At 34.0% G+C, this 22,401-nt stretch overlaps 1 protein-coding gene across 1 annotated transcript in view; it reads left to right on the top strand.

Moving 5' to 3' along the window:
* Positions 1–22,401, top strand: part of Ndufaf2 (NADH:ubiquinone oxidoreductase complex assembly factor 2) — a 181,408-nt gene that overhangs the window by 60,836 nt on the left and 98,171 nt on the right. The window lies entirely within an intron of this gene.

Below are 22,401 nucleotides of genomic sequence, written 5' to 3'. Positions count from 1 at the left end.
AGGGCAAATAGCACACCATCCTAAATTTTTTTCATCTATTTGGAAAATATTTTCAAAGCCTATATGCATTTGCAAAGCTCTAAGAGCTAGTAGGCATATTCAGGGGCTTGGAATATAGCTCATTGGTAGCGCACCAATGAGCTATATCTTTCGGTTTATCCTCAGCACCGAAAAAAAAAAAAGAATTATTAGGCATATATCTTGATGTCTAGTAAGGAAGAACAGATCACCAACAAAAACTAAATTCAAAGATAAAGCTCCAGAAGATTTTTTTTTTTTTTTGGTGGTACTAGGGTTTTTAAGCAGGGCCTCGAGCTTGCTACTTAGGCACTCTATCACTTGAGTCACACCTCTACCTCTTCTCCAGAAGATTTCTGTTCAGGCAGAGGTTGAGTGCCACATAAATCATTAGATGAGGTGCAAGTGGGCTGGTCATGATGGCACACATCTATAATCCCAGCTACTTGGGAAGTAGAGACAGGAAGTTCACAATTGCAGTTCTTGGCCAGCCTGTACAAAAAGTTAGGGGTCCCTATCTCAAAAATAATCCCAGTGTTGTAGTAATGGCAGCTAGTCAGGAGGCATACATACAAGGGTCACAGTCTAGGACTGATCCAGCCAAAAAAGTGCAAATTCCTATTTGAAAAATAATTAATAGTAAAAAAGGGCTGGGAGGTGGGTGTGGCTCATATGGTAAAACACTTGTCTAGCAAGCACAAGGCCCAAGTTCAAACCCCAGTACTCCCCTCTCCCCAAAAAGATGAAGCAAAAATAGTTGTAGCTAAAAAGAAGAAAAGATTAATGTACACTTGAATTGTTAGGGAAGGTTTCCTTAAAAAAGAATAATAATTTTTTTAAAAGAACTTGAATTTGGCCATGAAGGGTTGACAGATTTTTTTTTTTTTGTAAAGAGGTAGGAACATGTAATTTGCTCAGTGTAAAGTGAGTGAGCAATTTGTTTAAAACAAACAAAACTGTCCCATTGTTCTGTGAGAGTTGCATGGTGTTGTGTGGTAAAAAGATTCTGTAATGAAATAAATTGGTCAAATGCATATTTTGCCACCCTTGGATATATTTATGCAACATGTATTTAGTTTACTAAAAGCTCTGAAAAATCTTGCTACAAAGAAATGACTGTTTCTGTTAATGACTTTGCAACAGAATCCATTTCATTTCCCTCAACTCCTTTTAAAACTGAAGCAGGTTAAAATCTAGTATAACTCTGGTATTCTATGAAACGTATTTTGGAAAATGGTATAAACAATGAGATGTCTCTGTGTAGCTCTGAAAAAGCTGTAGTATGATTGAAGGGGTATTTTAAGGAGATCATTCTGACGATGGATTCGAATGCAGATGATTATTTGGGCAGTGATTATTACTGCAGTTATGTAGGCACTTAGTGCTATCTGAAGTGAAGGGTGGTAGTGGAGCTGTAAAAAATTCAGACTTGCAAAGGGCATTAGGAAGGAAATGATAGCATAACTTGATTGATTAAATATGGATGGATAAGAAAGGAGTGGAGTGGGGGAAAGAGAAAGATAGAGACTGAGAGAGAGAGAGCAAGAGACAAGAGGTATGTCGGTGATGGCACAATTATGACTTTTGGGCCCACGTGTTCTCTTTGTGAGTTTGTTAAACTGCAACCACTAGTGTATATTGACCATCAAGAATGAAATATTTTTAAAAAGGATTTGAGAAGATTGGGAATACACAGAAAGTACTATAATGCCTATTCTGAAATGAGTATTTCCTGGAAATACTTGTGCAAAATCTTCGCAGTGTCAAAGCTGACTGATTCACTGACTGGGGGAACAGTATCCTGAGCTTGGGTATAGCTTAGTGGTAGAGTGCTTATTTGGAATGCATGAGGCCCTGGTTTCCATCCCTAACACAACTTCTAAAAAATGAGGAGTAGTGTTCTAACCAAACAAGATTGACCCACCAGACCATTGAGATTATATGCACATAGCCAACTCAAACTGTATTTATTGATCATTCCTATAAAGATTGACTTTTTATTCCCCACCTCCCCTAAAAAAAAGAATTTTGGCATAGACCAGTTTAGAATAAAAGCCAACTGTATCTTGTTTATTTAGGGTTTTTTTTTAAGTGATTACCTAAAAACATTGCTAATTTTTTAGCATGTTTCTTAATACCTTTCAAAAGAAAATCATGTTAGGAATCAGTTGCTTGCTTAAGGTTTGTTTAGAGTCACATACTAAAAGAAACTGATGTTAGATTAAGAACTGAATACAAACTATATCATTTAAAAAAATTTTTAAGTAATAATTAATCATCCTGAAAGGAGGGAAACCAGAAGCTCTGTAATATTTGAGGTCATGTTTCTTAATTGATGCTCTTTTGGCTGCTGTAACTTTTCTTTCATTTCATATCATATGTTTGTTGTCATTTTCCTATTTTTCTTCTTTGCATGAATGCTTTTTGCTTATCTCCTATTGTATTTATATTTATAGAAGACTAAGTATGATGTGATGTTTCTTCCTTATTACTTGCTAAATTCCTTATTTAAATTCTAAATCCCTATTTTAATGTACTTTTAAGATAAATTTACTGAAAATATTCAGTGCTTATATTTTCAGTTTTGAATTTATTCATATTGTGACAGTAATTGGTAGAAAACTGTTTCTCACAGCTGACAGCCAAAAAAAAAAAAAAAAGAAAGAAAAAAAAAAGCTTGGGGACAAAGCTACCACATGCCAGAGTGCTGAAGACCCATCAGATATTTAAGGAAGTGGCATTTGTAGTTGCATTATTTAAGCCTCTGTTGAAAAAGGAGATGGGAAGAAACTGTATTTGTACCAAGTATATTATAGAATTTGTTTTCTAAAGACTAGTGTTTTTCGAAAAAGGTGTAACATCTATCAGACATTTTATAAAGCACACAAAATAAATAAATAATAGTTCTTTTCAAAAACAACTGGAAAACATGAATGCTATGATGCATCTTTTTTTTAAAATCAAAAACTTTAAAGAAATATTTCTGTCTCTTAGAAAATGATTAGGAAGCCCAAATTTCAAGTGCAATCTTAGTTAATAATTTTATCATTTTCTGCCACAGAAGTACTATTTGGTATTGTATGGTATTATTTAATACAAGTCATAATATAGCCTTTGTTTTGCCAATTAATTTAGGTCATTGATTGTCCAACTGCGATTTGGGAGCCCTCTGTATCTTTAAGAATCTTCCAGTGATTGGATATCCAGTCTTTTGTTTTAATGATTATGGCTGTATTTCTGTTCTTTCTGGTAAGAATAAGTAATCATACTTACTAAAAAGTAACAGCAAAACTCCACAGCATCTCATTGACAACTTATTATAGAGAAAAATCAACTTTTCCCTTAATTTTCATGCAGAATGCTGGGCAAGCAGGAATGGGTGGGTCAGTCATTCTTAGTTTAGTTTATTATTTCTAATAGTCCATGGTCTAAACTTTGAAAAGCCATTAGTATAAATCAGGATGTAATAACTCTTTGGAATTTTGAGGACATTTTGTTAAATCATCTTAGATCCTTGTTGAAGATTTATAAAATTCCTAACTGAACATTTGAAGAACTTTTAATAAGTTGCTTAGTTATGGAACATTTGAGCATGAAGTTCACACAAGTATTTTTTTCTTCTGCATTCATGGACAATGTAATGAGTTAAGTAGTATTCCTCCAAAATTTACACTGCCTAAAATGTATTAGGAAATAAGGGTCTTTGCAGATATAATTAAAGTGGAATCATACTGGATTAGGGTATACCCTAAATCCAACTACTGGTGACCTGAAAAGACAAGGAAAGGATATACAGAGACACACAGGAAAGAAGGCCATGTGAAAATGGAGGCAGAGATTGGCATGATTCAGCCATAGACAGAAAACACCAAGGAAAGTTGGGAGTCATTAGAAAAGGCAAAAATTCTTCCCTAGGACCTTCAGAGAGCACAGCCCTGCATGCACCTTAATTTTGGACTTCCAGCTTCCAGAACTGAGACTATAAATATCTATTGTATTAAGCCACCCAAGTATTAGTTCTTTGCTATAGCAACCCTAGGAATCCTGTACAGTCAAGATTCTATAAACTTTATTTTCACACATTTGTTCCATTCACCAAACTGGAAAGTCCTTGAAGGCAGAAGCATATAATACTCATTCTGTACAGTGAGCACATAATTCAGTATTCCACAAATATTGTGACTATATAACTATGGGCATTCTTATTTTTTAAGATTCCCAGATCTGTTCTTTATGAACAAATATGTTGGTTTTTATTCAATCTGTATACTTGAGGAAGACTGGAGTATAAATAACCATAGGACATTCTGTATGGAAGAGGTTGTATATAATTGCCAGGCTTGGATTTCTATAGTTAGCAAAGGTAACTGTTATCACCTTTATATTTCATTCTTGTGAAAAATAAGATCCAAACTGGGTTTTAAAATAAGTGAAATCTCTAAAAGGCTTTCAATATGAATCTCCAGAGAATATTCAATTTGTCATAATTTTCCTCTAATATAGAGAGCCTCTGAAAATAACTGCTTAACTATCAAAATTCTGTCCAAAGTATAGATCATGTATAAAGATTAACATTTTAGTAAAAAAGACTTAAAATATAATTTGAAGATTGGTAAAGACTAAAAAATGTAATTTAAGTAACGTGGTATTTTATAAAGAACTGATATTTAAAAGTATCATCTAAGTGGATATATAAAATTTTAATTTTTTATTCTTAAAGAATGGCTTTATAAACATTGCCTAAATTTCTAAGATATGAAAAATGATCATTAAATAATATTCTTATGTTTCAGTATAAACATTCTCCACTTACCAGTATTATTGTTTTCTCTCTTTAATTTGAAGTAATTTTTGTTGTTTTTTGTAGTGCTGAGGTTTGAACTCAGGACCTCACACTTGCTAGGCAGGCACTCTACCATTTAATCCATGAAGTAGATTCAAGTAGCCCTTGAAGTAGATTTAAAATGTTGCTTTGAATATTTCTTATCCAAGAGAAATACTACCTACAGAGGCACTAATGACTCTTTGAGGTAGTTGTAGGTTGTTTTCACCTATCCAATTTTTTGTGAATTTTAATATGCAAAGATTCCCAGTATTTGTATTAAATTTTTGTCCTTCTTTAGAAAGACTGTAGATAAGAGATATTAATTGTTTAATTCATTATAGGAAATGGGTCAGAACTGCAATAAAAGAATGCCAAATTTTAAACTTGGCAAACATAAATGTGTGATTCTCTTAGTTACAGAAAATAATGAATTATGAATTATAACCAGAATTTAGCTTATCCAAAGGGTAAATAAACATCACTTGTAATTGTTAAATCTTCGTACATTCATGGGCAAACACTCAAATTATCTTCTAATAAGGAGAAAAAGAGACATTGTTTTCAATTGGTAGGTGACATTCTTTCCAGACATTTATTCTCATTTATTTTCTAGAGAAAAGTGAAGACTTTAAGGGCATCTTACTTATTTTCTTTGTTTTCCAATAATCCTTTCACATGCCATGAATCAAAATCTGTGTGGAAGCCATGGGCAAGCCAAGTATGCTTCCTGATGCCTGACGGTTTTCCTGACATGTCATGTGAGTGAATCATATGAATAAAATTTTCCATAACAAACCCAATGTAACAGTCCAGGTAAGTAGATTTGTCATGAAGGTGCTGGAGTCATTTTTAGAAGCATATTTGCACTTTAGGACTTAGAACTATTATTCTGAGTACATGAATTAACACACTAATTTTGATAGCACTGTTTTAAATGATATTTAACTTTTGTTCAAAATTTGGTGATTCTTTACAAACAAATATCTCCATGATTATAATTTCAATTTTTCCTAAACCCAAATGTTCTTTATTAAAGACCCATTTGCATAAATTATGGTATATAAACACAATGAATGCAGCTGTATAAAGTCATAATGAGGATATACCTTATTTAATTTTTTTCAGTACTGGGAATTGAACCAGGGCCTTGCGTATGCTAGGCAAGTGCCCTATAACTGAGCTGTATCCCCATCCCTTTTCTATTTTTGAGATAGTATCTCATGAAGTTGCCCAGGCTGGCCTTGAACTCACAATGTAGCCCCAGCATGCCCGAAACTTGTGATCCTTCAGACTAAGTCTTCAGAGTAGCTGGGATTGTAGACATATACCACTATGTCTGGCTGCTTTATGAATAATTTGAAAAAAAAAGGGTACCTAAAATATTATTATGTAAAAAGAAAAGGTACAGAATAGTTTTTAGTGTAAGCCATTAATGTCAAAACAAAAGAATGTGTGTGGAAAAGAATGGGTGTGCACATGTGTGCACACACTTATCTTGACTTTGTATTGAATAAACTATGGAAGAATAAACTAGTAAAGTGAGGTCACTATTGTCTGTATACAGAGATAGAAACTCAGCAAACTGGACTTCATGGAAAAGGGATCTTTTTCCTTATGTACATTTTATCCTATGTGTTTTAATTGTATGAATGAATGTATTAGACAAAAAGGTAGATAGATTATGTTCTACTTTGAAAAGTATATTGGGGAATTCTGTTTTATGAAAAAGCCTGGGGAATAGAAGCCAAGTTTAAAATGATTACATTCATCAAGATATGGGTTATTATTCAGCACCAAAAAGAAATGAGTTACTAAGCAATAAAAAGATATGGAAGAACTGTAAATATGTATTAGTAAGAATTAAAAAAGCTGTTCTGAACAGGCTACATACTATATGATTCAACCTGTATGACATTTCGGAAAAGGCAAAATTATAGCGGCAGTAAAAAGATCAATGGTTGCCAACTGTTGGGGAAAGGCATTGGTGAACAGGTGGAGCACAGAGAATTCTTGGTACAATGAAACCAGTTCTATAATGGTGCAACCGTACCATTATAAATTTGTCCAAACCAGTAGAATGTACATCATCAAGACTGAATCCCCAGTGTAAACTTAACTGTAGATTTCAGATGATATGTAGATTCATCTTTGTAACAAATGTCTGCTAGGGGACTACATTTGAGACAGCCTCTCTCCCAGATACATTTATTTCTCCTTTGACCTTTCTCTCAACCAGCTTTTCTGGATCTGTTGATCCTAACGTCACTATTGCTTTCCATGTATGCACCTGCTCTATTGGTGGGCTAAGACTAGTCTGAACTTCAAGAGCATCAGGACTTCCTCTTACCTACCCTTCCCTTCCAGCAGCCGATCTGCTAGATCTTAGACATAATCTTATACTAGATCTTTGACATAATCAAAACCTGACACAACAGTGGTCCATCTTATACTGCGTGGTCAAAACCTGGCACACAGTGGTCCTGCTAGTCTCCTACTCTAGGAAAAGCACTGATACAAACTAACTTCACAAAGCTAACACATGTAATCCTTAGTGTCAAGCACCTTTCTTAATACTTTAGATATAGAAATAGCCTATGACCATGTTTTGTCTTAAAATATTTTGGAATACTATTTTATGGGGAGGAAACTGGGGCACAGGAGCCTAATACTAAAAAAAATAAGTTGGTAATTTCAGAGCCAAGTGGTCCAGGTCCAGTCTATGCCCTTAAATAATTGTCTAAAAAATAAAAAACCAAAAGACCAAAACAGAACAACAATAAGAACAAGAAACCTCAGTTCATTCCATGTTTGTTTGTCAGCATAACTGGTGTACAGGCACTCCAAAGTAATCTTAGCTGTTTGTAGAAAGCTTAAGGCATTTGAGACAAATGCCTTAAGGGTTGACTTTAGCCATTTCTGAACCAGCTAGTGGTTGTTTGCCCTAGTTGCATGCTGGCACTGGACCTAAGGGCTAGAATAACCATTTTCTTCTCTTCTCTTTGGTGTTTCACATTATTTAAACTGTGATGAGAATCTTGTCTTTGTTGGGTAAGATTTTTAACCTGGTACAGAGCCCACAAGTAAAGAAGAACCAATCCAGCTATTCCCAGAATAATGTCATACCAGTAAGGCTTCCTACTGAGATACTAAGTTCAAGAAAAGTAAAAGGAATAAAATGGAATGTTTTGTGATGCCATGTATGCCAGAGTTATCTTATCAGGCATTTATGTAAGGGTATATATTGTCACCATGGTGAAAGGAAAGCCTTTGTGGCCATTTGTCAATGATTGTGTAGTCCTTACTCCATGGCAGATGAAATAAAAGAACAAAGCTTACTTCGAAAGCAATTTACTAAACATGAAGTTTAAACAAAAAAAAAAAGACTTGTTTCTTTTCACATTTTCTTCTTCGAAATTGCATTATTGATGAATGAATCCATTCTCTTCCGTATCCCAAAATTACATGTGTCTCTGAATAAGACCAAGTTATTAGTATTTTTTTAAGTTCTAATGTATACTGGAACTAAGTTTAAAAATTCATTCCCTTGGCTATTTCTTCCCTTTATAATTTGCGGGGTTTTGCTGAGATGTTTGTTTGTTTATTCATTTTAAAGCAAGAAAAAACAAATAATAATAGCATTTCATGCCAAATAACTTGGTCGTCAAATTATTTTTGTATCCCAGGGTTAGTGTTACTGAGATTCAGCTTTTTTATAAAGATTGAGTTTAAAATGTGGCTACTCTTCTATGGTGAGACTTGCAATATTAAATCTAGAATTATTTTCTCAAATTAGGAGTCCTCAGTAAAAGTGAGCTTGTGACTTTGCGTAGCTCAGATAGAGAGAGGCAAAGCAAGTACAGTTCCTTACAAACCTTCCCATGCCCTAGGAACTGAGGTGTTCTTTACACTAAATTTTTCTGCAGTAGCTTCCTTTGTCATTTGTTGGTGACTTTAATAAAGGTCATTTAAGAGTGTCAGTTTTTAAGGATTCCCAAAGTGAGAATTAAAACAGCCATTTTGGAAAGAGCTGATTACATGTATCAATTTACATTATGTGCTAAATTACTATGCCATGTGCTATTTTAGTGTTTTGGGAAAACAGGGACCAAGTCTGTTCTATAGCATAATAAATATGTCCTATTTTTTAAAATGTGGCTACTCTTAATTCAGTATATCTCAAAATATTTCAAAGGTTTGTATGGTTTTTGTTTTTATATGAAGTGAAGAATGAGACATTAGCAATATAACATTAAGGCTCTTGTTGGATAACTATTTACATACAGATAGGGGGTGTGGAAATATTTAATGATTTGTAATAGGATATTAATTTTGTCAAAAACTATCTCCCAGATAAGGTCTTATAACCTTAATTCCCAGTCTCAGCAAAGGTGGTCTTAGTGCAGATGCTCAAATAAGAGTTCCTCTTGTAATGTTTATAGGCTTTTTTCCTGAAGACATTTTGGGGGAGAATTGTCATTCTTCACTATAATTTAAATGCTGTTCATCCTATTGCTACAGGCAATCAGGAAGTGTAAAATACCATGTTTCAGATCTTATAAACACCCAAGTTCTCAGTAATTAGAGAGGGTGGTGGCAGAAGACCATTTGCAGTGAGGAAGGTCCACTTTTTCAGGCTTTGTGATTGTGTCTCAAGTTGTTTTTGACATAAACATGCAAGGTAAAACTATCCATAACTATCATCTGTCTGTTGGAGCCAAGGTATAATTTTTTTTAAATCAATATATGGTAGCATCCAAAAAAATTATGCCAAATTTATATCAAAGTTTTGTATTCTTTGCAATATGTATAGAAATTTTTGATTTGACAATTTAAAGATCAAATATGTCTCTGTGGATTATAGCCTCTAATTATATATTATTTGAATCAACATAGTTATGTAAGTTATAAATAGGTCACAAGAGAATTTTATAAGCCCTGTCTTATTTAACAAAAGAGTTACCTTTATTAAGAAAGATATTTTAAAAATATTATTTCCAGGTTATTGTTTTTGGTCCATATAATTTAGCATCTCATCAAGTATTGAAAAGCTATTTAAGGATTAAGACATGAATTTTTATCCTTCATCAAGGCTAGAAGTCTTGACAAGATGTTTTCACTATACCCAAATTTACACTTTTGTAATATAAAGCAATTTAACTCTTTTGATTGCATATTAGTTGATACCATGAATAGTAGCAAATACGTATGCACAGGCTTTGAGTCAGATTGGCTAGCATTTCTCTACCAACCTGGACTCAAGTTTATTATGGGTCAAGTCTCAGTTTCCTCATTTATAAAATGAAAATGATAATATCTAAACTTCAGAGTGAGGATTAAAATGAATAACTTAATGTTTCCAGTGGCTTCACCAGTCTCCATTCCCTCAGAAGCTAAGGGGTCAGTGAAGAACTTGGATAAGGGAAAATATAATCTATATTTTCACTAACTTGTAACTGAAATTTAGCATGTAATTATAAAAGTAAACAACATGTCACAGTAGCAAGACCTGTGACTACTATCAATAAAAATCATAAATATATTTAGAACAACAAAAAAAAATGAGTAACTTAAGAAAACCACCTAGAACCATGTCTCAAAGCCTATATCCAGTTGGTCCCATAGATTTTGTTGTTATTATTTGTTTGTTTATAATTTTTATTGGCATAAATTAATTGTACAAAGGGGTTTAATTGTGATATTTACAACATGCATATAATGTACTTTGATCAAATTTACTTCCCCATTACTCTCTCCCTTCCCCCTTCTTCCACTTGCTGGTGCCCCTCCCAAACAGTCCTCTCTTAAAAACATGCCTTTTTTTTTAGTTCTAGATTCTGCATATAAGCAAAAATGTGTGAAATTGTCTTTCTGAGCTTGGCTTATCTCACTTAGTATGATGACAACCAGTTCTATCCATTTACTGCAAAACACATAATTTCTTAGTTGAAACCATAACATCTCATACACTTCTTTCAAGAATATTGTGATAGTCTTTTATTCTAATACTGTCTCTTCTAATCATCCTCAGCACAGCCACCCAACTGTCTTTTAAAGCACATCTTTTTTTTAGTATTATATGTCTTCATAACCCCCAGTTCATTATTCCTTATTTGTTATCTATTTCCCATTGTTAATTGATCATTAAAACCAGTGAAAATAATTTCAAACAAAGCTTCTGTGAATATGAGTGGAATAATATATGTTTGCAAATCACAGATACGTTGGACAGTTAGAGGGTGGCCTTAGTGAAGGCCTACAAAACACTTTGAACCTCTTACTCCTTTAAAGTTGTCAGTGGCTCCTTGTCTCAAGGAAAAAGTCCAAGTTCCTTGTTCTAATTCCACCCATTCCCAAACAAAGTCAAACTCAGTAGGAGCTATTTATGTTAAAAAAAGATGACATATGGTAGAACATAGCATGTATATAAGTGTCCAAAAATATTCTCACCAACTTTCCCATGTAAAATCCCATTGTCCTCTTAATTTTCCATTTTCTACAATGATCCTTCTAATCTCCATAATCCTCCTCCTGTTCCTGCCTGACTTCTTATTTGGTAGGTATCTCTAATAGAAAATTTCCCATTTGTTTTTACTCCACAATTCTAGGTCTCTGGTTTTTCTTGTGTGGTGTCATAGCATACTGTATTTTCTGTCTTATACTTTCTCTGTGTTGCCATCAATCTGTATTCTTAACCATCTGACCCCTGAGACCACCAGTATGTCCCAGAACAGTAATAATCAAAGAGACAGACTTGTTGCTATCATGTTGAAAACTATACCTAGCATACACCTTGGTATGCCTTCAGGAATGTGAAGACATTAGCTTGTCACATATGACAAAGATACCGGGCTGCTTGATCCACAAAGGAAACAACTTGAGCCTTTTTTTCTCTTTCTCTCATGTATAATAGTATAGTGTTTGAACTAGGGTTTCAGAATATGTATAGACACTAAGGTGAAATTTTTGCATTTGTGCTATATACCAAAAAAAAAAAAATGAGCCAGTGGCTCATGCCTATAATCCTAGCCACTTGTGAGGCTTAGATCAGGAGGATTTTGATTCAAGGTCAGCCAGGCAAAAAAGTTTGTGAGATCCCATCTCAATGGAAAAAAGCTGAGCGTGGAAGTGCATACCTTCCATTTCATCTATGGTAGGAGCATAAGATAGGAGGATAGCAGTTCCAGGCTGGCCTGGACAAAAAGTGAGACCCTGCCTCCAAAATAATCCAAAGCAAAAAGGGCTGGAGGTGCGGCTTACATGGTAAAGCACCTGTCTAGCAAGTGCAAAGTCCTGAGTTGGAATTGTAGATATATATTTGTATATACACATAGCAGAATTGCAGAATTTTGAGTTTGTGTAGGGAGAATAATAGAGTTCTGATACAATAAAACCATGTTACAAGATTTAGCACGAGGCTGTGGGTTCAATTCCCAGCACCAAAAAACAGAACATTACAGACAAACAGAATCTGTGTTATAAGTTCATTGTATTCCTTCTTCCTGAAGGATCATGAGATTGAGAACTCCCAGACAAAGGCATAAAATTATAGTGAAAGAAGAAAGTAAAATCCAGTTGGAGTGGGGGGAGTGGAGCCAAATAGGAGATTCTGACATAAACTCTAGTTACCTGCACATTTTTGAAACATTTTTATTTGTTTATAATAGTTATACATATAATGTAATCCCCTCCATTGTTTTCCCTGTTCCAAAAATAGCCACATTTTCCTTTATTTTCAAGATAATACATGTTTCTTATTTTTTAAAAGTCAACTTTTAAAGAAAGAACAAAATCTTATATAATTAACCCACTAGAGATAACTGACCACACAGCCACTCTCCTAAGATTTTTGGTAGTCAATCCAGAAAAACAGTTGATCACATATCTTATACTGGTTCATTTACATGCTAAACATCATAAAAGTTTGTTATTTTTCCTATACAACAGACCCTTGTAAGTTTCTGGTCCTAAGGAGACCACCGTTAAGGAAAACCATCGAATGTTCAGGATGCATAGAGCTCAGTGCTGTAGTGCAGACGCTTGATTCATTTTTCCCATAATGCCACTTAACTTCTGCTAAAGACATGCTGCCTTTCAACAAATCTAAAAATCTCATTTTATTAAATTAAGCACATTCCCTTTTATCTTGCTTTTGGGGCACCATTTGCTTTTTGGGCAGATTTTCACAAAATTAAGGGTAGGGAAAAGACTCAGCAGATCATACAATAGTTTAAGCAGATCTGACCATAATGTGGACTGACTGAGAGCTTCTCCACATCAACTGAGCTACATAATACACACGTAGGACTTAAAAATTTTTGTTTTTGAAATTTATTTTGATTTTGTGTATTTTTTTTACCGCACTTAGCCAAAACCATAAGGAATAAATCTGGAAATAAGGTGGACTTACTCTACCCTCAGTAACACTAGGTCAGTCTTGTTAGTCTTCCCTAGTTCTATAAGAAAATAATGGTAATGTTGTTGTTGTTTGAGGCAGGTCTCACTGTGTGTTCCAGGCTGGACTGGAACTCACTGTATAGACCAGGGTGACCTCAAGCTTGTGGCAATCTTCCCACCTCTGCCTTCTAAGACCTGGATTACAGGATTGCACCACATCCCCAGAAGATACTAGTTTTTTTTTTTTAACTATCTTCAGTAGTGATATTTGGTATGACTTTCTCCCCTGGTTGTATAAGCAGACACTATGTAATATAATGAACAGATATCCTTGATAACATCCTTTGATAGATTTTATTAGCACTAAATTTTGAGTAATGATACTTCACCAGGCTTTTAATTCAATAAAACATTTTTTCTGGGGTCCTATATGGTATGATCTGATGTTAATGCTTCTTTATTATTTTGGCTTTATCCAAGAATATATTTGTGGTAGAGAATGTATTTTGGTACAGCTATCTACCAAAAACTACTTCCTTCTTCCTGGACACACAATTAGATTACATCTCCCAGCTTCCTTTTCTATATTATTATTTTCTCTAATGCATTGTAAATTGAAGTGATGTGAGTCACTTCCTGCCCTAGCCTGTAGAAATCTCCATAATGTGTTCCTCTGTGATTTTTATTTTCCTGGCTGAAGGAAATGGCAGTGCTCAGGGAAACCTTAGAAGTCATGTGTTGAAGTTGACAGAATTGCCATTAGCCTGGATTCTTGAATAACTAGAAAAAGCTGTGTAGTATAACATCTACTCAGAACTGTCACATGAGAACATTATACATTTCTTACTATTTAAGCTACTTAGTTTCTAGAGTCTATTTGTTACTGTAGCTTAGCCAGCTATAATTAATATAATTTGAGAAATATAACTGAACAGAAATTGAACTAGATTCAAGTGCTCAATGCCATCAGGATATGTTCTTTTTCCATGGTATGACTGAATTGGTTTCACTCACAAATTGCTTTTCTACATGTGGTTAATCATGGCACTTCTAGATCTACATGGCCTTTGTATCTCATGATCATAGAAGGTGAGAAAGTGTCTTTCTAGAAACTCCAGCTAAAGTTCTAGGAAGATCAACCCAAAAGGGGTCATGTGCCCATCCTTGAAATAGCTCTGACTTAAAGGGATGTTATATTATGGCTGACTTCACTTACATTCCTGCGTATAGGTAAAGAGTGGTATTTCCACCCAAACCCCAGCTACATGGGAAGTGTAGATTAGCAGAATTGCAGTCACCAGTCCCAGACAAAAAAAAAAGGCAAGACCCTGTCTGGAAAATAAAAGCAAAAGGGGGGAAGGGACTAGGAATATGGTTCAAGTAGTACAGCCTAGCAAGTGCAAAGCCCTGAGTTCAAACTCCTAGTTTTGAATTTTAAAAGTGACCTGAATGAGGCTATAGACATAAATATAAAGTAAAAGGAATAAATCAGAGGAATATTGGATGAACATATATTTTATTAAAAGTTTGCACTGTTGATTATAAGAATAGTTTTAAACAAATAACCTTTAGTTTTTTGAAAAAAATTTAATTGTAAGAAAGCAACGTAACATTCGCCATGTTAACTATTTTTGAAGGACTTTAGAAGTTCAGTAATATTAAGTATATTCACACTGTCAAAACAACAGTGGTTTTTTAATTAGGAAATTAGTAAAATAATAGTACTGTCAAAAGATTTGAGAAATTTGAAAGGAAAAGTAGTTGGAGTGCAGGAGTAGTGGATGTTAAAACCAGTGATCACATAGGCCAAACTTTCTCAGTCCTGTGACACCCATAGAATAGTTCAGTGAAGATGATTTACAAGACAGGAATAGTTAAATGAGATGAAAGGGTGTACCCTGGGTAGTTGACATCAATATTAGGCTACAGACACATCTCAGTAGATGGTGGAATCACTGCCAATGTGGACTCTGTCTAGTCAGGTAAGAGGGCTGATCATTATGGTATATATGGTACAGTTGCAGTTTTCCCCTGCCTATAAGAAATCCAACTCAAACCAAGATTTCAGAAGCAGTTTCTAGAGCTGAGATACAGGACAAAGATCAATGAACAAAACTGCCTTCCCACTTGATTGGTATCAGCAAGAAAAGTGACTTCATCCACTTGGCTTGAAGTGTATTGCCTGTTCCCTTGCTTCAATGCAAAAGTTCCATAGATGGAAACTTAAAGGTCTTACCCATAAAAATAGAACTACTTTAGAGTCTAGATGCTAATGGCAATATTAGAAAAAGATACAGAGCTTTGTGTAACAGAAGTATAAGGGCATCTAAGGAAATAAAGCATTGCTTTAAACAAAAGTTCATGATTGGAGCTCATTGAGTGGTTAGAGTTATAGAATTAATCCTAGTGATTTTTATCATAGAGATAAAAGTTAAGATAATAGGAGCTGATCTCTGATGTGTCATTGGTGTAACCTTAAGGAATCACTGCAAAATAGCAATGGAGCTCATCTTTATTATCAACAAATACTTGAGTATCCCACTATGTATAAGATCCACAGAAGTCACATATGCATCAACTCTAGTAGTGGAAGATATATACTGTATTGACATGTTTCAGCATTCTATTCCTTTTTACTTCATATACCACAGTAGAAGACTTAATGCTTTTATATGTGTTAATAGTATGACAAGCTCCTAACCTAAAAATTAGTTGAATTCTTAAAGTTCCATGTAAACAGTTTGTTTAAGTTCAATATATTTCCCCATAGAATTTGTGTTATAAATTACAGTAACATTTGCAGAATAATTCATAAATTCCATTTAATCTGTAATTTGTCTGAATTGCTGCATATTAACAAAAATAAATTGATTAGCAGTGAAATCAAGAGAGATGCACTAAGTACACATTTTTAAAAAGAAAAAAGAATATCTTTGAGAAGTATTTCTAAGTGGACTTGATTCAACTGTAATAATAACGAACAAAAGGAAAAGAAAGCCCAAATTACACAATAATTTTTCTGAAGGGTAAGGAGCAGATACTGAGACTATTTTCCCAATCCCTTTGTCAGCCAATAGGCAGTGCTGTTGTCACAAAACAGTTAGGTTTCTCTGTGTCACACAGTAAGGGAGGGTGTGGGACATGCATGCAAATTGATTTTCAAATGAGTTGGAAAAAAGAAGCAGGGAAAGAAAGGCAGGCAATATGACCTGATTCCATGTAGATGTTTTTTGTAGCATAGGAACTGATTATACTCATACACATTCTTAAATTTCCAAGTGAAAATTAGATGTAATTCAAAACACACCTTTCCACATCCATAAAATTTTCTTTGCATATCAGTTTCCTCAATTATAAAAATGAAGATTGTTGCTATAATTAAAGAAGAAACTAAAAATAGCACCTAATAGAACAATATACATAGTTGTTACTTGGTAAATATAACTCTGCTCATCTAAATATGTCAGACAATATTAATACATCACACTCACATAATATGGTAAATTGTTAAATTAGACTAAATTAATCTCTATAGACCCTAAAGGTTATAGTGAAGTGGCAAAATAGGAAAAAGTGTTAGGCTTTATTATTTATTCAACATGAGAGAATGACTTCTCATTGAATTGATCCTGTCTAGATACTGGAAACAAGCCTTAAGTCAGGTTCCAGCCTTAAATCACAGCCCACAATTATGTGGGGTTTTTTGTTTGTTTTGTTTTGTTTTTGGTGGGACTGCAGTTTGAACTCAGTGCTTCACACTTACAAAAGCAGGCATTCTACCCATAGCCCACAATTGAAGTAGGCTTTATACCTTCCTGGTGTATGGAATTGTGGGAAAAATCCTACATGGTCTTTCCACCAATTACTCAGGAGTTTAACTATGTTAAGGAACAGAAGTAAATATACAGTGGTCTTTGTGCCATTCACAAGATCTTGCTTTTCTTTGAGGAACCAATATATTTTCAAGATCGATCTTAGAACCTCAAAAGTGTAAGATGTGGTTGAATCCATTATTTTCACGGTCCTGTTAGAGCCCTAGGAGTGTGAGGAGGTGTCTCCAAGGCAAGGTAGGGGAGGAAAAGTAATATGGGCCAGAGAAGCTGAGCTTCAATGGTGTTACAAATTGAAACTTGATTAAAGATGTTTTTAAAGAAAAGAGTTTGAAAATTAATGGTACCCCAACTTCTTGCCAACTGAACCCATTTTTTTTTTTTTTGCCCAGAGATCTGGCTCACAAATATTAGTATAATTTATGTTAAGTGACAACTATCACATTTCATTAGATGATTATGTGGTCTTTTTCCATATCAGAATAGATTTCTATTCATTAATGATAAGTAGTGCTTGGTGGTTAACTAAATTAAGTGGATTAATGAAGGGTATTAGTAATTTCATGGATTAATAAAGATAATTTTTTAAAATTAAGACTAATGCATCAATAAATGCACTCTATTTATTTTCACTAAACTGTTCATATTTAAAAACTGTCATATATTCTGTGAATTAGTAACAGTAGCCAACAGTGCAGTCTTTGAGTCTTCTATGGTTTGTGATAAATGGCCAAGTACTTGACTGCTAGGAAAAGTTTTGGGTAGAAATCAGTTTCCATGAAACTGTTTGAGTCTAGCAATAAAACAAATGATCAGTTGTGTCTTCTACATTTCAAGTTCAAAAATAAGATTTGGGCTAAGCCCAAGCTGCACAAGTATCATAATTTTATCATTCTTTAAATTCTAGTAATATCGGGTACCATTTTTAATTATTCATTCTGTTTCTCTTTTTACCTCTCTATTGACAGTCCTAAATGTGCAAGCTAGACTTTCAAAGTGATAATCAAATACTTGACTATACTGGTTTATACCTCACTGAGTGATAATTTTGAGAGAATAAAATATTGTTTATATTAAAGGTATACCAGATTGGAATTTGTTTGCTTTAGTTAGAAAATGTTATAAAATGAATATTTTTCAACCACAGTTTAAATTTCCTCTTATTTTAAAATAGTCTGATTTGAAGCTGCAATTTCCATATGGTATATCTTAAAGCCTATTTAATTTGGCTTAAAAGATCATCTTTTCTTCTTTCATTTACATGTATTTAAGACATGCTAATTCATGTCATAATTCACATGTACTCATTGAAGTTTACCCAATGTTTCTTGTGTTATTTTGTTAAATGTTCAAATTCTTAACTGTAAACTATACTTTATACATTAAGCTTTACAAAGAAGTGTAGAATATAGTAAATGAATATATATTTTTAAAAATTGATGCCTATAGCTCAAAACCTGAAATGGGCTTAGCATGGTGGCTAATACCTGTAACCCCAGTACTTCAGAGGCTGAGATAGGGAGGATCATGGTGCACTTTGAGACCTGCCAGGGAAAAATTTACATTGACCCTCATCTCAACACAATGGTGGATATGGTGGTGTGTGCTTGTTATCCCAGCTATCCTGGAAGCAAAAGTAGGAAAATCGCTGTCCAGGCAGGCCCTGACTTTAAAATAACCAAAGCAAAAAGGGCTAGAGGAATGGGTCAAGCAGTAAAGTGCCTGCCTAGCAAACTCAAAGCCCTGAGTTCAAACCCCAATACTGCCCTTCCCCAAATAGGCCCAAAACCTGAAATGGCTGCATCTCTTTCACTTCTTTGATAATGAATTGTCATGCATTCATTTTTAGTTTTTTCTTTTTTGTGCTTACCTCCAAGAGGAGGTCAGTGTGCTTTTTTCAGGGAATCAAAAATTCCTTGCAGTTTGGAGAATAAATGATTGAATGGGTTTTTTTTCTGTGCTTAAAAAAAAAATAATACTGTTTTCAATGTTTGCTTTCCCCCGTAATGGCAAAGAAGTAAATGAAGTAAAATACCAGATATTTCTAAAACTTGTATGCTTGATCTGGGTGTATAATCAGAAAAGCGGTTCAATATTTTATTGTAAATCTTCCTAGATGAATGCAGTAGGCTCTGATATATTTGTTCGTTGAATAGAAGATGTTTCCAAATTTTTGTTTGAATGCAATATTATTATGGAACTCTTTTGTTAACAATAAGTAAGAGTCTATTTTCTACGTTGAAAACACACAAATTTGTAATAAGTTACTTTTTCTTATAATACAGTGTTCTTCACATGTGGTTTCAGACTTAAATTTTATTTATGGCTTTTTAAAAAATTAATGAAGTCAAGAAAAATTCATCATTTTTTCAGTCAAGAAAAGAATGCTGGTATACTATTGACTTAACATAAAATATTTACACTAATAATGGGAAATAGATCACTTGGAATTTTTCTACTTTCTTTCTGGGTATAGTTTCAGACCTTTCAGTTTTGGGACCTGAGAGACTAAACTATATTATGTAAGACATCGTGGAATAACTTATCATTACTATATAATGGAAACTTTTCTAACATAAAACAAGATTCCTATGAAGAACCTATAATGATGGGGAATCTAATAAGATTTTATCTAATTCATTGAGCTTGTGGGCAATTTTTTAAATTCTGAAAACTTATCTGTAAGGCCTCTTTAATTACTTTTTAAGAAAAATTACCTGCTTAGATCTGCTGAGACAGTCTTCCATGCTCACATAAATATATGAAGAATATGTCAAAAACAGAATCATCACGTTTTCAAGCAGGAGTATTAATCACTATGGGAAAATAATAGCTTAAGATAGTTTATTAATATGAAGTGTTGTTTTTTAATTGGATGTTTATAATGATACCGTATACAAACTTTGTAAATGCAAATATAAAATCTTAAATGAAAAAAGTTAATACTTGGGAGTCAGAAAAACAATTCTATTCAAATGTCAGCTATCCTACTTTTGTCGACCATGTCTATGTGGATAAGTTGATCACTCTGAGACTTTTTTCCTCTCCTGTAAGAGATTGCTTTAAAGATGAGAGATAAGGTACATAGCTGTCTTTAATAAACACATGCTGTACCTGAAAATCTTAGTCATGTGTAAAAATGGTCTTCAGGTTAAGAGTTCCTATTTTCATGCTAGTAATTAATTTTCATTTTACACATAATGTTGCAAAGTAACAAAATTTAAGAGGGTAAATGTAATATATGTAAGTTGTGGCTCTTGGCTTTTAATGGCCTTCACTTTTTTTTTTTTTTTCTGGTTGTACTGAAGTTTGAACTCAGGCTTCGCACTTGCTAGACAGCAAGCTCTACCACTTGAGCCACATCTCCAGGCCAACAGCCTTCACCTTTATTTTTTATGCATTAACATTTCTATGCTTCCTTGTGCATGCAGACAGGAGCCTTTCATACTTAAAATCATCACTTGGCTGCACTGCTTGCTGCCACTGTGACAAAGAGCCAAAAGTCAAACCAGTAAAGATCTTATCCTGGCTATTACCATTCCTCCAAGCCCAGGGCTCCTGTCAGGCATCAAAAGCCTAAAGCTTGCTTATTTATAAGGAGACTACTATCTCAGAGACATGTCACCTCATTCAGCCCAACCTGTCTTTCCAGTCCAAAGTCACCTTCAGCTTCCTCTCAGCTCTCATGTTGCTGCACTAGTGGGAAAAACTGGGTTGGAAGTAGACAACTGGTTGAAAATTCTCAATGTGGATAGTGAGCTATGGGTCACAGCCAAACAAGGTTACTACCTTTGATTTGGTACTGGTGAAAGGAAATCCTTACTCCACTATGGTACATATCTCTCAAATTTTGAAGCTTTGAAATGTAAAGATTAAAGACTGCCCAGATATCTGCCTGAACTGTGTGGATGCACACAGGAAGGAGTATTGACTCTGGGAAAGAATTCTTCAGGACCATTGGTGTCTCCTGCCATAGGCACCTGTCAATAGTTTCTCTTGTCTACAGGGTAACTAAAACCCGAGGAAGGCAGTATTTGTAGGTAGCAAAATTAGCAATCTTATAATTCCTAACCCAGCCATTCTTTTAACATACATCTTGTTTAACTATTATTTGTAATTTATTTTATTTTTATTTTTGCTACTGAGGATTGAACCTAGGCCCTTATTCATCTTTTAAATGTATAAAAACACCCATATGCAGAAAAAAGGGAAATTTTTTCCAAAAAAAGATAATTCCCTGGTGGTGATGCTAGGGGTTGAACCCAGGGCCTCAAGTGTGCTAGGCAAGTGCCCTTCCACTGAGTTAGAGCTACATCCCAATCTGTACCATGAGGGTTACAAAATTATCAGTTTCCAACCCTGATATTTGCTCCACATTTACTGTTTTGCCTTGGGGTAAACAGAGTCCTTTTATCTTTCCAATTCATATATTCATCTGTCTATGTCTTTTAAAACTATAGCTTCATGAATTCCTATTTTCTTGTCCCCTTTATAAATAAACAAGTTTCAGAGCTGTATATAGTTCTTAATATTTTGATCTCAGAATCACTACAAACTTATCACAGTTGTTCAAATCTTTTAAAATGCAATGTGTTAATATTTATCATATTAAAACTCAAAATGAGAATTTTAGGTGATTAATTTGTTTAAGAAAGACACTAATAAATCTATTCTCTGTTAACATAAATATATATATATATAGTGTTGTTCAGTGTCCATGGGGAACTGGTCCTGGGACCCTTTGCAGATTCCAAAATCTGCAAATACTCAAGTCCTTTATATAAAATGGCACAATATTTGCATATGATCCATGCACAGCTTCCCATATAGTTTAAATCATCTTTAGGTTACTTATAATACCTAATTCAATGTAAGTGCTATATTAATAGTTGTTATACTGTGTTGTTTTGGAAAAAATGATAAGGTAAAGTCTGTACATGTTCAGAACAGATACAATTTTGTTTTTTTAGTATTTTCAATCAGCAGTTGGTCAAATCTGTGGTCACAGAAACCATGAATACAGGGAGGTCTGAGTGTATTTCTGATCAGAAATAACTATTTTTCAAAACAAAAATTTAGAGAGAAAATTACCATTGTTTTATCCTTTCACAAATCTGTTTAATGTCTGTCTTAATAAAAGACATCTGGATTTCACTTATGTGTTCCTATTCAGTAGGTTACTGTATCACACATCATGTAACTTCTTGAAAACTCCACTGCATATTCATGAGAGTTATTATGTTTGGTCATTTACATAGTTTCCAGTGTTTTGTAATTGCAGCTAATGTAATGAATGCTCTTGTGCATATATACTATATTTTTTGGTAGTACTGG

Source organism: Castor canadensis, chromosome 6 (genome assembly GCF_047511655.1).
Source record: "Castor canadensis chromosome 6, mCasCan1.hap1v2, whole genome shotgun sequence".
Taxonomy (NCBI): domain Eukaryota; kingdom Metazoa; phylum Chordata; class Mammalia; order Rodentia; family Castoridae; genus Castor; species Castor canadensis.
This window is presented reverse-complemented; position numbering and strand designations above follow the sequence as displayed.